A 14,576-nucleotide genomic window follows, 5' to 3' on the forward strand; every position below is an offset into this window, starting at 1 on the left:
TAGAAAATTCCCTGAACTATTCATCTAAGGGAGAAATAGACTCTTATTGCACATGAGCTTGTTATTTACATCGTTGGGTTTATTTGTTACAGTTGTTAGCCTATACTAGCAAATAAATTTGCACAAATCAACCTATTATAGGAGTTATCATGCAAAAAAAGGCAAATACAAGTGTACTTCAATATTTTCATTGTCACCTTTATTTTTCCCTTTGTTCTAACTTTGAGGTCTCTGGTTACACAGGACAGCTTAGGATGGTGGTGCTGAAGAATATATTACAGGAAACTAGGCCACCCCTATAGGACACCTTTAAACCTCTTCTAGGCAGCAAAAGCAATATCCCTGCTTTAGCTTTTCCTTCTCCTCAGGGTGATTTATGGAGGTCCCTGAATTATTGGGATTGTAGCAATGTTTGGCTATTCCCCAGGTGCCAATACACTGTCATTAAAGAATTGACAGTCCTGCAGTTCCCCTCACACACATCCTCACAGTCACGTGTAAGCACTGTGAACCCCAGAAGCCCTCCATGAAAAAGCAAATCAGCAATCTGGTGTGTTCAGCAAATATAGATGGAAGAGGCTGGAAACAGAATGGGCAGAGCCCATTATAGCTGACACATGCATTCTTCACTAATATCACACACATCTGCAACGCTTAATCCACAATTTAGAATATGTTTATATCTCTTCCCTTATTTGATTTCCACAATATCCCATGAGGTGGGAGGGTAGCTGTTGTGTTCCTGTGTTGTGAGGGAACTGAGATTCAGAGGAATTAAAAGGAGTCTGCCTTTGTTTGGATTAGATAACAAGCTCCTCTGAGAGAAAGGGAGCAAATTTATCAGGTGTGGTGAGCTTGCACCTTCTGCATAAACTTCCCCTTTTGTGGGAGGGAGATACAGGACCAGGGCCAAAGCAGGGAAGAAATAGATGGGCTATGAAATTACAAACAGCCTTGATGTGTGCTGTGTATATTTTATTGGAGAAAATGTACACAGAGTCTTCAACTGATTTCGAAGGGGCCAGAACCCCCTGAGTGGTTAAGAACCATTGTTCAAGGGTACTATAGCTGAAAAATGTCTTGGACTCAACCTAAGAAATCAATAGCAAAACCCTGCTGTGGAAAGTAGTTCTTTGTATAAGAGGGAAGGGGTACAGAATCTTCTTAGGCAGAATTTCTGCCTTCTGGTTATTTACTACGGGAAACAACACGGCTGTTAATTCTTGTTATCCCAGACAATCCCTCTGGCTCCATGGTGATCAGATTTTCTATCTTGCCAAAAATAGTATTGAAAAGCCTGCCATTCTAAGAAGAAAATGTTTAGTATTAGCAAAATCCCTATGCATTCCTGGAAAGGTGAATGAAACTCAGAAAACTTTTGCCTTCCCCACGAATGCCTATACAGTGGGTAGGTTAGCTTGCTAAGTTACTGAAGGGGAGACACATTGCTGGGGCATCAGATAAGGGAAATAGGGATTTAGGGACTTTACAAGCATTTCTTTGCTTAGACTTTCAGAGGGATTGGCAGGGCCATGCTCACAACACTGGCTCCAAACATGCCTGTCCTAGGGACAGTTTCAGATTGACATTTTCAGAACCATGTACTTAACCATGAATGAAACACAATCCCCTCGAGAGTAGATGCTTAGAGTTCAGAGCCTACTGAGATAGAAAATGTGATGGAAAAGAGGAGTAAGTCTGAGTGTTTCCCCCAAATAGAGCAAATGATAAAGTTCATTTTATTTATTTGCATTTAAATATTAGGCTGCTCAGAATACCCAAGGCAAAACTGCTGGAGCCAGTTGCTGCCACCTGCTGGTTGTTTCGAAGTTTGACCTTAGGAATGGACTCCGGGGCACCTTCTTTATTATTGAGAAATAAAGTACTGGTGTTGATTCAGAAAAATCATTTTCATCTGTAGTTGAGGGTTCTGAGCACAGAATGCAATTGGAGTGAGAATGATAGGTCAGGAACCCCAGGAGGCTGCCTGTTCCCATGAAGGATTCTTTTGCCTTTCATGCCTTAATAAAAGATTAGAATTTCCTAGATGCCATCACATGATTGCTGGCAACTTCACAGTAAACAGGGATTGGATTTCGCTTTCTAGTCAGAACGTAAAGCACGTTCAGGCAACTGGAGTTAAAATGCAAAATAAGAAGAATAAATTTTCCTTATATTTCTGTTCCTCTCTGCCTTCTCCCTTGCTTGTTTTTGTAACTGCACCCACCCCCTCGCATACACACATTACTTTCTCTGACTATGGAAATGTTCTTCATCTCAGCATTCTTCTGTTAGTCTTTCTCGAACTTGTCAGTTCATAGGTCAGCTACAAATGTCACTTTGGAATTGCAGCCAGCCTTGAGCTGTTGCCCTAATTCTAAGTCTTAAATTATCTTTTTGGCCAAGTTCTTGACTGTTTTTCAAATGCTTAAAGGAAAGATAGTGGGTTCAAATCTATGTACCCAAAGAAGGTCGGTATGTTTGTGTATGTAGTCATATGAGCAGTGGAGCAAGGAGACACTGGAGACAAGATAGAGATGACAAGGATAGTATTTATGTGGCTCAATTTTTACTTAAAGGAGATGAATTCTTGTCCTAAATACACCTCATGTTAGCTATGTGACTTTGAGCAATTCAGGTAACTTTTCAAGTCTCAATTTCAATGGTAATAGTACGTGCCTTGCCTGCTTTCCTGTGTAATTATGAAGACCAAATGAGGCAACGCATTGTTCAAACATAAGATGATATTTTAGTCAGACGAGGCTAGGTTGTGTTGGGATGACAAACAGCCCCAGCATTTCAGTTGCATAAAGCAGCAAAGTTTACTTTTTGCTTATACTACATGCTCAAAATGAGGTGGATGGGCAGGGAAACTCTTCTCTTTGAAATCTGTCAGAGGTCCAGTCTGATAAGATTCCAGCTTTTTGTGATACCACTGCTCCTTGCATCATGTGTTCCTCTGAGGAATGTCTAGATTTCTTCTCCCTTATCCTGACAGTGAACCTCAGCTCTGAGACATCAGAAGAGAACAATCCTGGAGAATCGAATAGCCACACAGTTTTGTACCTTGACCTAGAAGTAACATTCAAATCTGCTCACATTTCATTGGCTCAAACTGGTTACTTGGTCTTCCCTAACTTTAGAAAATATGGGGGTATAATTTCACAAGAACCTTATATACTTTAGTAGTGCCAACCATAAGTGGTATTATGGAATTTCATTGATTCTGAGATGTACTTTTTTTTCCACATTAGAATCTCTGAAATTGGGATGTATATTGCAGTCAATATTTTGTAATCACACAGGCCATTCTTTCATATTTTATTTCTAAAGATGGAATGCACTTTACAATTGGTGGTATCTTGGACTTAATGATAATATAGTGTTTCCATTATTCTTCTCAGGTGCTTGGCCTCTAGGGATCCCAGCAAGACCAGGATTGGGCCTGGAGCTCAGGCAGTGCTGCAGTGACCTGATCACAACTGTGAGCTCTAGGCTGAGTCCTTCCTTTCAGCCTTCTTCAACTTTTTTTTTTTGATATCATTTAAGCAAGGCCACAGATGCAGGGCCAGGAGAGAAGAGAGTTTTTTTAGGCTTTCTTTTACCACCCCCCACCCTCAGCAATGACCAGACTTCTTCTCCCTTATCCTGACATTGAACCTCAGCTCTGAGACAAGTTTTTGAGGCTATAAATGCCCATAAAGATTTATAAGACTGCAGTGTTCCTCAGGGTCAATGATAGCATCTTGTTTCTCTGTCCAATCAATCTCTCAAATATCCACAGAGTAAGGATAAATGCTGATTTGCAGTTCAAAATTCCATGCCTGCTGCTGAAAGAGGTTTGAGCATGAGCCCCAGACTGGGCTAGTGTGCATGCATCCTTGCTTTGGGGGATGATGGCTTCTTTAACTATATTCCTTGAATTAGTTTCTAGGTCATTTCTCAGAGATGTCAGATACTGCCTTCTTTCACTTTTCTGCTTTAAAAAATTATATATATAGGCTTTTTATATGTCTGTTCTCCAACCATGATGTCTGATCAGAAGTAGTAGAGACTAAGGAGGAGGGAGTGGGGAAAGGAATAAAGACAGGACTGAATCTCAAGCTGAAGACATCTGAGGGCTGAAGAAAGGGAAAGAAAGCAGAGGTTTCCTCCACGGCTTATTCCCAGACTGCGTGGGTCTCCTGGGCTCTGGACCATGCATCATAATACTTTATACACATTGCCACGAATAATGTGATATTTGGCAAAAGGATTGAGATTAACCTTCTATGCTGTTCTCATTTGCACCTTAGGCAGACTTTTATGTATAATTTGGTATTTAAATCCTCTAATTATATTCAAGATAATGACCTTTAAGGAAATTAATGACTGAGTAAAAGCATACCTTCTTTTTTGGAACATCCCAGTAACACATCTGATTCTAAGAGCAAGGTTTTTTTCCTCCTTCAGCCTTACTTTCATGAAATTTGCCTCTCTTTTTACCTCTCTTGTTTGTTTTGTTGGAGGAAGACCTTAAACAATATGGTGTTTATGGACCACTGCCTAGGACTTCTGGGTCTACATATTACCTAGAGCCTCACAACCTTCTCTTCATGCCCCTGATTATAGTTGCCTGCTGTTGAATCCTAATCCTATTGGGTCTACTCTGATCCCTTCCCACTGCAGCCCCTAGAAGTTACCTTTGCTTCATTGTGACCCTAAGACCTTTCATAGGACATGGGGACTGGTGACCTATCCCAGACTTTAGCTGCCATCGCAAGGAAGCTGACATTGTTCCCACCACTTTCCTCGGGTAGCCAGTTTGGTCCTGGATCAGCTCCAAGAAAACCTTGTGGCCCTGAGTGCTTTTGCAGTTTTTGTTCCCTGTTTCCATCTCAACCTGTCTTTAATCACTGGATTGAAGGGTGCCACAGCTGGCTTTAGAGTCTGACAAGGGCTCAAATGTCAGTATTGTACTACCACTCACTGGTACTTACCCAAGTTAGTTTCCTAAACAGTAAAAATCAGGTACACCAATGCCCAAACACTCAGCATACAGTTTATGTGTACTACATATTACATATTACTAACATAAGAAGCAGGATAATTAATAATTATGGGGTTTAGAGCCAAACAGGCTTGAGTTCAAAGTTTTGCCTCACTGCTTGACAAATGACTGTGTCAGTTTCTGACCTCCAGCCTTGTGCATTTGTCATGTCTCTGGGATCCCTCTTCAGAGCTTGCTTTTCGTATTGTTAGATGTGGACCTACCCAATTCCTTGAGTAGATAATTATAAACTTCTGGATCTGAATAAAGAGTGGATCCTCATTGCAGAGGGGAGTGAGTGGGAGTAATTGATTGTCATTCAGTCCAGTCTCCTAGCAGAATGCTGGCTCAGTGTGGCTCCAGGCAGCCCCAGCTTTCCTTAACTCAGACTTTTTTTTTTTTTTTTTCCTGTGAAAGAGCTAGTACCAGAGGTGGGAATTAACTCCTTAGTAACAAAGAATGATGGGACAGTTAATAAGGTGCTTGAAAGAAAACGTGTCCTCTCTCTTCGGATTAAGAAAGAGGTAAGAACTGCCATTTGGTTGGACTGGGATAGAAGGGATGAGCCACAGGATGTAGGAAATTTGCAACCAGCTTGTCTCTTTCCCTGGAAAATAAGCCAGTGATTCAGCATTTTCTCAAGTCAGAAGAAAAAGGGCTGAAAATGTTGGAGATCATGACTCAGAAAAGAGCAGGTTATCTTTTCTGGAGACTTGACAGCAGTCAGGCTACAGAGAGATAGGTTTCGTATGGAAAATTGAAATTCACATATAATTCTAAATCCTTGCTGCAGATAGTGGTAACTACAGCCTTTCTCATGTAGTAAGTTCTTCATCAGAACTGTTCAAAAGCAGCAGCAATGATTGCTTTGATTTTATCTTGTTCCATTTCCTCTGCCCACCTCGATGTGGGCTGCAGATAAGCTAGGGGATGAGCTAAAGATGAGCTGGCAGAGCAGGAGAGAGGAGCCAGTTGCTGGGGCCTGTGGGTTTGAGTTGGAGGAGCAGCTGGTACCAATCAGAGTGTTGGAAGCTGCACATTCACCTCCTGCCCAAAGGCACACAGGCTCCCTTCTCCTCTGGTTATTTGGGTCAGATGAGTTTTAACACACAAAGGACTTTCAGGCTGAGAGGTTTATGGATGTACAGTATCCATTGTAAGACTCAAATTCCTGAGGTATCCTGTTTTAACTGCATCATAATGGGAATTATGTTTGGAATGGATAGGGGAGAATTGCTTTTTAAAAGCTTTGATGTGAACTTTTTAGAAGTAATCACTTTTTTTTTTTTTTAAAGAGCAGGAATTTTTCTTTTAAATTGAGATATCACAATGGTACATTTTTAATGGAACACAGTGTGATGCTTCTGTACATTTATATGTCTGTAATAATTAACTCAGGATGTTTAGGTTATTCATCATCTCAAAAGTTTATCAGAGAAATAACTTTAAAGGATCTTTTTGTACAACTGCATTTCCAATTAGAGTGTATGAGATCTCCCTAGGCTGTCTTGCTTTCAGGAAATTCTTAAGAAATTCTGATTCCAAATTTGTAATTCTTAGACTTTGTTTTTAAAAATAGTCATATAACTTCTCTAAGTGGTAGAATTTGCAGGAATTCTGGATGTACTTCCTCAGAGGGCTTTTCTTCACCAGGGGACCCACCAGGGAACTTTCACCAGAGTGAGGCACTGAATGATGACAGGCAGGGCCATCCCCAGAGTGCTTCAGGAGCAAAGGAGGCGGAAATGTCTGCCAAATGCACAAAAAGCAAAGTTAACAGGACAAGAACCCTGGGTTAGAAACTCACAGTGTTCAATCCCAAGGGTCTGAGGACTTGCTATTTGGATGATCTTGCTGTAAAAGTTTCAAAAGACTCAAGGGGATTTATTAATAGCTGGGGCACTGAAATCTTGGCTGCTTGTAGCATTGCCCTTTTCAATAGTAAATTTGTCTTTTAAAATATCTAGAACTTGTACTTGATGTTCTTTACTGATTTAAACCAGGCAAGCAGGCAGTAAATCAGATTATCATCTTCCTTGGGAAGGAGAACAATCTGGAATGTTAATTTTCCAGCTGAAAGTTCTGGAAGTTTCTTTTTAGTTTCATTTTTTTTTTTAAAGGGAGAAAAATAAAAGGGGAAGAAAGCTACAGGCAAGAATTTGTTTTCAGGGAAGCTTACAGTCCAGGTTTTCATACTTGTCACTTGCTGCCTTATAAGTTGTCCATTATATTTCCCCTAAAAATATATATGTCTAGAGAACCACTTTTAGTGGAACAAGAAGTTCTGTCCCTTGGCTTGTAGCAACTTAGTTTGGGACATTAACCACCCTTAATTGGGAAGGAGATTTCCAAGTGGCAGATCAAATTAAGATCATTGTGTTTCAGAGTTCGTTAACTGTGACTATTATAGAAAATGCCTTGATTGGCTTACTATTTTTTTTTTAAACTAACGTGTGGGGTTTTGATGAATGTGCTAAACTTTTCCCTCTTAAGGCAGACTTTCCTTTCTTTTTTAGTAGGGTAATTTGACATGTCCCCTTTTTCCATGAGTCTCCATATGTACTGTATGGGCTATGTGATCCTCTACAAACACAGCCTCACATGGGAGCCGAGCAGTGTGTCTGATAGGGAGAGACCTACTCAGGGACAGGGGCTGGAGAGACCCCTATTCATTCTGGTTCTGCTGTTTACTAGCTGCATGGTCTGGAAGCCAGTGAATAAATACATGGAGCTTCAGCTTCCTCGTTGTAAACACAGAGAGCCTTGTAATGACAAGAGACTTAAAGAATGGTGGTGAGGATATGACTGACTGAAGTGCTCAACAAGAGATCAGACTACTTAATCTATTACTCTTTGGATATAAAATTGGTCCAATCCAGTAATAGTTTCCTGCTAAATGCCCCTGACAATCTGGTTTTATGAGGTTGCTAACTGAAATTGGAAGAAAACTAACTCTATGATGAATGGAGTTAGCTGTATCCATGTGTTTGGTTTATAACATCAACAAGAGCAGCATTTGCTTACTCTAGTCACCCAATATTCATCAGCATTATCTCCCTGAATATCCAAGATTTGATCCATGTAGATTTGAGCATGTAGCCAGAATCTCTAGTCCCTTAAGACGCTAAAAATATCGTTCCAGCTCCCTTTTGTGGGAAATGCTGTAAGAGATTTAAACACAGACTCTGAAGTCTTCTCTGGGATCCTAGGACTTGTAGGCTAATTACAGTGTCAGAGGAGTGCCTTATGAGTAATGGTTGCATTTTGAATGAACTATCTGGATAGCTAATCAGCATAACTTTGTGAGCTTTCTGCGGCCAAGTTCTTTTCTTAGCAGAAACAACTTGATTATTTTGAACATATAATAATAGTTTGGTGCTGAACAGGACTGACTGCATAATGCTTTTTCACAATATTCTTTTTTAAAAAATAAATAAAATGGCATTTTATTTACTAATATTACAAAGTATAAATGTTGTATCAACTTAGAAATAATTGAAAACTCTAATGGTAGAGTTACCACTTAATAGTATTTTTTGCTGTTTTTTTTTATTCTAATTTGTTATATACAAGAGCAGAATGCATTAAAATTCATATTACATATAAAGAGCACAATTTTTCATATCTCTGGTTGTATATAAAATATATTCACACCATATGTGTCTTCATACATGTACTTAAGGTAATGACATCCATCTCATTCCACCATCTTTTTTACCCCCATTCCCCTTCCTTTTCCCTCCTACCCCTTTGCCTTATCTAGAGTTCATCTAATTCTCCCATGCTTCCCCTCCCAACCCCACTATGAATCAGCCTCCTTATATCGGAGAAAACATTCAGCTTTTGTTTTTTTTGGATTGACTAACTTCACTTAGCATTATATTCTCTAACTCCATCCATTTACCTGCATATACCATGATTTTTTGCTGAGTAATATTCCATTGTATATATATATATACACACACACACACACACACCACATTTTCTTTACCCATTTGTCTACTGAAGGGCATCTATGTTGGTTCCACAGTTTAGCTATTGTGAATTGTGCTGCTATAAACATTGATATGGCTGTGTCCCTGGAGTATTCTGTTTTCAAGTCCTTTGGGTATAGACTGAGGAGGGGGATAGCCGGGCCAAATGGCAGTTCCCATTCCCAGCTTTCCAAGGAATCTCCATACTGCTTTCCATATTGGCTGTACCAATTTGCAGTCCCACCAACAATGTATGAGTGTGCCTTTTTTCCCACAACCTAACTAACACTTATTGTTGTTTGTGTTCTTCTTTTTTAATTTTTTAAATTTGTTTTAATTAGTTATACATGACAGTAGAATGCATTTATGCACTTTGATATATCATACCTAGATGGGATATAATTTCTCATTTTTCTGAGTGTACATGTTACAGTATCATATTGGTCATGCAGTCACATATATACATACAGTAATAATGTCTGTTTCATTCTACTATCTCTCCTATTCCGACATACCCTTCCCTCCCCTCCCATCACTTCCCTCTACCTAATCTAAGGTTCCCATTCCCAGCTTTCCAAGGAATCTCCATACTGCTTTCCATATTGGCTGCACCAATTTGCAGTCCCACCAGCAATGTATGAGTGTGCCTTTTCCCCAACATTCTTATCAATGCTTATTGTTGTTTGTGTTCTTAATAGCTGCTATTCTGACTGGAGTGAGATGAAATCTTAGAGTGGTTTTGATTTGCATTTATCTAATTGCTAGAGATGTTGAACATTTTTTTATATATTTGTTTATTGATTGTATGTCCTCTTCTGAGAAGTGTCTGTTCAGTTCCTAGCCCATTTATTTATTGGACTATTTGTTTTTTTGATGTTTAGCTTTTTGAGTTCTTTATATACCCTGGAGATTAATGCTCTGATGTGTGAGTGGTAAATATTTGCTCTCTACATGTAGGCTCTCTATTCACCTCACTGATTTTTTTTCCAAGAAGAAGCTTTTTAGTTTGAATTCATCCAATTTATTGATTCTTGGTTTTAATTCTTGTGCTATAGGAGTCTTATTAAGGAAGTTGGGGTCTAATTCGGCATGATGGAGATTTGAGCCTACTTTTTCTTTCATTAGGTGCAAGGTCTTAGGTTTAATTCTTAGGTCCTTGATCCACTTTGAGTTGAATTTTGTGCATAGTGAGAAATAGAGGTTTAATTTCATTATTATTATTATTATTATTATTATTATTATTATTATTATTATTATTATTTGCATATAGATTTCCAGTTTTCCCAGCACCATTTGTTGAAGAGGCTATCTTTTCTCCAATGTATATTTTTGGCACCTTTGTCTAATATAAGATAACTGTAATTATGTGGGTTAGTCTCTGTGTCCTCTATTCTGTACTATTGGTCCACAAGTCTATTTTGGTGCCAATACTATGCTGGTTTTGTTACTATTGTTCTGTAGTATAGTTTAAGGTCTGGTATAGTGATGCCACCAGCTTCACTCTTCTTGCTAAGGATTGCTTTAGCCATTCTGGATCTCTTATTTTTCCATACGAATTTCATGACTGATTTTTCTATTTCTATGAGGAATGTCATTGGGATTTTGATAGGAATTGCATTAAATCTGTATAGTGCTTTTGATAGTATTGTCAGTTTGACAATGTTAATTCCGCCTATCCAATAATAAGATAGACCTTTTCATCTTCTAAGGTCTTCTTTATTTTTTTTTCTTTAGCATTTTGTAGTTTTCATTGTAAAGGTCTTTCACCTCTTTTGTTAGGTTGATTCCCAAGTATTTAAATTTTTTTAGGTTAGTGCAAATGCAGTAGTTTTCTTAGTTTCCCTTTCAGAGGATTTGTCACTGATAGGCCTTTGATTTATGGGTATTGATTTTGCATCCTGCTACATTGCTGAATTCATTACTAGTTCTAAAAGTTTTCTAGTGAAATTTTTTTGATCTTCTAGGTATAGAATCATGTCGTTTGCAAATAGTGATAATTTGAGTTTTTTCTTTTCCTATCCATATCCCTTTAATTTCTTTTGGCTGTCTAATTGCTCTGGCCAGTGTTTCAAGAACTATTATAAATAGAAGTGGTGAAAGAGGGAATGTTTTTAGAGGGAATGTTTTCAATTTTTCTCCATTTAGAATGATGTTGGCCTGGGGCTTAGCATAGATAGGTTTTATGATGTTGAGATATGTTCCTGTTATTCCTAGTTTTTCTAGTGTTTTGAACATGTATGGGTGCTGTATTTTGTTGAATGCTTTCTCTGCATCAACTGAAATGATCATTTGATTCTTATCTTTAAGTCTATTGATGTGATGAATTATGTTTATCGATTCCCGTATGTTAACCAACCTTGCATCCCTGGGACGAACCCTCTTGCTCGTGGTGCACTATCTTTTTGATACGTTTTTGTATTCGATTTGTCAGAATTCTTTTGAGAATTTTTGCAGCTATGTTAATTAGCGTTATTGGTATGAAGTTTTCTTTCTTTGATGTGTCTTTGCTTGGTTTTGGAATCAGAGTGATATTGGCCTCATAAAATGAGTTTGGAAGTGCTCCCTCTTTTTCTATTTCATGAAATAATTTGTAGAGTATAGGCATTAGTTCTTCTTTATAGGTCTTATAGAACTCAGCTATGTATCTACCTGGCCTGGGCTTTTCTTGGTTGGTAGGCTTCTGATAATGTCTTCTATTTCCTTGCTTGAAATTGATCTGTTTAAATTGTGTATATCATTCTGATTCAACTTGGGCAACTCATATGCCTCTAGAAATTTGTCAGTGCCTTTGACATTCTCTATTTTATTAGAGTACAAGTTTTCAACATAATTTCTAATTATCTTCTGTTATTTCTGTAGAGTCTGTTGTGATAATTCCCTTTTCATCATGTATGTTAGTGATTTGAGTTTTCTCTCTCCTTATCTTTGTTAGCATGGCTAAAGATGTGTCAATTTTATTTATTTTTTTAAAAAACCAATTTTTTGTTTTGTCAATTTTTTCAATTGTTTCTTTTGTTTCAGTTTCATCTCTGATTTTAATTATTTCCTGTCTTCTACTGCTTTGGGGTTTGATTTGTTCTTTTTCTAGGGTTTTGAGATGTAGTCTTAGGTTATTTACTTGTTCACTTTTTCTTCTTTGAAGGAATGAACTTCATGCAATGTACTTTCCTCTTAATACTGCCTTCATAGTGTTCCAGAGATTTTGATATGTTGTATCAGTGTTCTCATTTACCTCTAAGAATTTTTAATCTCCTCCTTGATATCTTTTGTAACCCATTGTTCATTAAATAGCATATTATTTAGTCACCAGGTGTTGGAATAGTTTTTATTTTATAATTTATTTCTTTTTTTGTGCTTATACAGAATAAGTTCTAAATTAATTATAGTTGTCATCAAAATTGTTTATAATTGATTTCTAATTTCATTCCATTGTGATTTGATAGAATGTAGGGTAGTATCTCTACTTTTTTACATTTGCTAAGAGTTGCTTTGTGACATAATATATGGTCTATTTTAGAGAAGGATCTAAGTGCTGCTGAGAAGAAAGTCACTTGCTAAAGGATGAAATATTCTATATATGTCAGTTAAGTCTAAGATATTGATTGTATTATTGAGTGCTATAGTTTCTTTGTTCAGCTTTTGTTTGGAAGATCTATCCAGCGGTGAAAGAAGTGTGTTAGAATCATTCAGAATTATTGTGTTGTAGTCTATTTGACTCTTGAACTTGAGAAGAGTTTGTTTGATGAACATAGATGCTCTATTGTTTGGGGCATATATATTTATAATTGTTATGTCTTGTTGGTATATGGTTACCTTGAGCAGTATGAAGTGTCCTTCTTTGTCCCTTTTAATTAATTTTAGCTTAAAGTCAACTTTATTTGATATGAGGATGGAAACCCTTGCTTGTTTACAAAGAACATGTGAATAGTATATATTATCCCAACCTTTTACCTTCAGTCTGTGTATGTCTTTTCTTATGAGATGAGTCTCTTGGAGGCAGCATATTGTTGGGTCTTTTTGTTGTTGTTGTTGTTGATCCTATCAGCTAGCCTAAGTCTTTTGATTGGTGAGTTTAGGTCATTAACATTCAGGGTTATTATTGAGACAAGATTTGTATTTCCAGCCATTTTTGTTTATTTTTATTATTTGATTTGGTTTTTCCCTTGGATTAGCTTTTCCTTTAGTATAATACCTCCCTCTGCTGATTTTCATTGTTGTTTTTTATTTCCTCTTCATAGAATATTTTGCCAAGGATGTTCTTTAGTGCAGGCTTTCTAACTGTAAATTCTTTTAACTTTTGTTTATCATGGAAGGTTTTTATTTCATTATCAAATCTAAAACTTAGTTTTGCTAGATACAAAATTCTTGGTTGGCCTCCATTTTCTTTCAGAGCTTCATATATGTGGTTCCAGGATCTTCTAGCTTTCAGAGTCTGGGTTGAAAAATCTGTACATAACCTAATTGATTTTCTCCTATATGTAATCTGATTCCTTTCTCTCATGGCTTTTTAATATTCTCTCCTTATTTTGTATGTAGGCATTTTTATTATAATGTGCCTTGGTGATGATCTGTTGTGATTTTGTACATTTGGTGTTCTGTAAGTCTCATGATTTTGATTTTCTAATTCTTTCTTCATGTTTGAAAAACTTTCTGATATTATTTAGTTGGATAGGTTGTTCATTCCTTTGATTTGGAACTCTTCCTCTATCTCAATAACTCTTAAATTTGGTCTTTTTATGCTATCCCATATTTCTTGAATGTTCTGCTCATGGTTTCTTACCATTTTCACTGTGTGGTCTACCTTCTTTTCAATATTATATATTTTGTCTTCATTGCTGAGGTCCTATCTTCCAAGTGGTCTAATCTTTTGGTGATATTTTCAATTGGTTTATTGTTTTTTTCATTTCAAGGATTTCTGTTTGGTTTTTCTTTAGAACCTCTATCTCCCTATTGAAGTAGTTTTTTGCTTCCTGTATTTGCTTATGTAGCTCTTTGTTGAAATGATCTTTTGCTGCCTGTTTTTACTCTCTTATGTGATCCTTTAATTTACAGAACATTTTAATTATATACATTCTGAACTCTTTCTCTGTCATTTCTTCTGCTGTGCTAGCCATGGATTCTAATAATGTGGTACCTTGATTTGTTCAGGGGCACTTTCTTCCCTTGTCTTTTCATTTTGCTTGTGTGTCTTCCTTTCTAGCTCTGTGGATCTGACATATTATCTTTTTTTCTTACCCTATAGGCCTATAGTGCCCCTGTAGGGTTCCAGTACCTCACCTCTGAGGGGAAGGACAATGTTAATAGATCCAAATATAAACAAAATACCACCTAAAAACAAATAGTTGTCATTAAAACATTTATAGTTTGGTCATAATGTACAGGAATGGTGAATTCAATTATTATGTACAATACAATCAGTAGGTTTGTAAAAGGGCTTACAGTTTCTGATGGTGGACAAAGAACTGGGGGTGAGGTGTAGGAAGATACACTGAGGAGGTATAAGATGAGGATATAGAGTTATTATATCTTAGGAAGTGTGAAAGAGAAATCCAAAGAAGATTAGTAGCAGGAGA

At 37.3% G+C, this 14,576-nt stretch overlaps 1 long non-coding RNA gene across 1 annotated transcript in view; it reads left to right on the forward strand.

The window, feature by feature from the left end:
- Positions 1-5,226: 5,226 nt before the first annotated feature.
- The window catches only part of LOC120885000 (uncharacterized), a 118,970-nt gene continuing 109,620 nt past the window's right edge, over positions 5,227-14,576 (forward strand). The window contains exon 1 of the long non-coding RNA XR_005727476.2: positions 5,227-5,553. This is a non-coding gene — a long non-coding RNA (uncharacterized LOC120885000). The remainder of the gene's footprint in view (positions 5,554-14,576) is intronic.

The sequence above is a fragment of the Ictidomys tridecemlineatus genome, chromosome 12 (assembly GCF_052094955.1).
Source record: "Ictidomys tridecemlineatus isolate mIctTri1 chromosome 12, mIctTri1.hap1, whole genome shotgun sequence".
NCBI classification, from domain to species: domain Eukaryota; kingdom Metazoa; phylum Chordata; class Mammalia; order Rodentia; family Sciuridae; genus Ictidomys; species Ictidomys tridecemlineatus.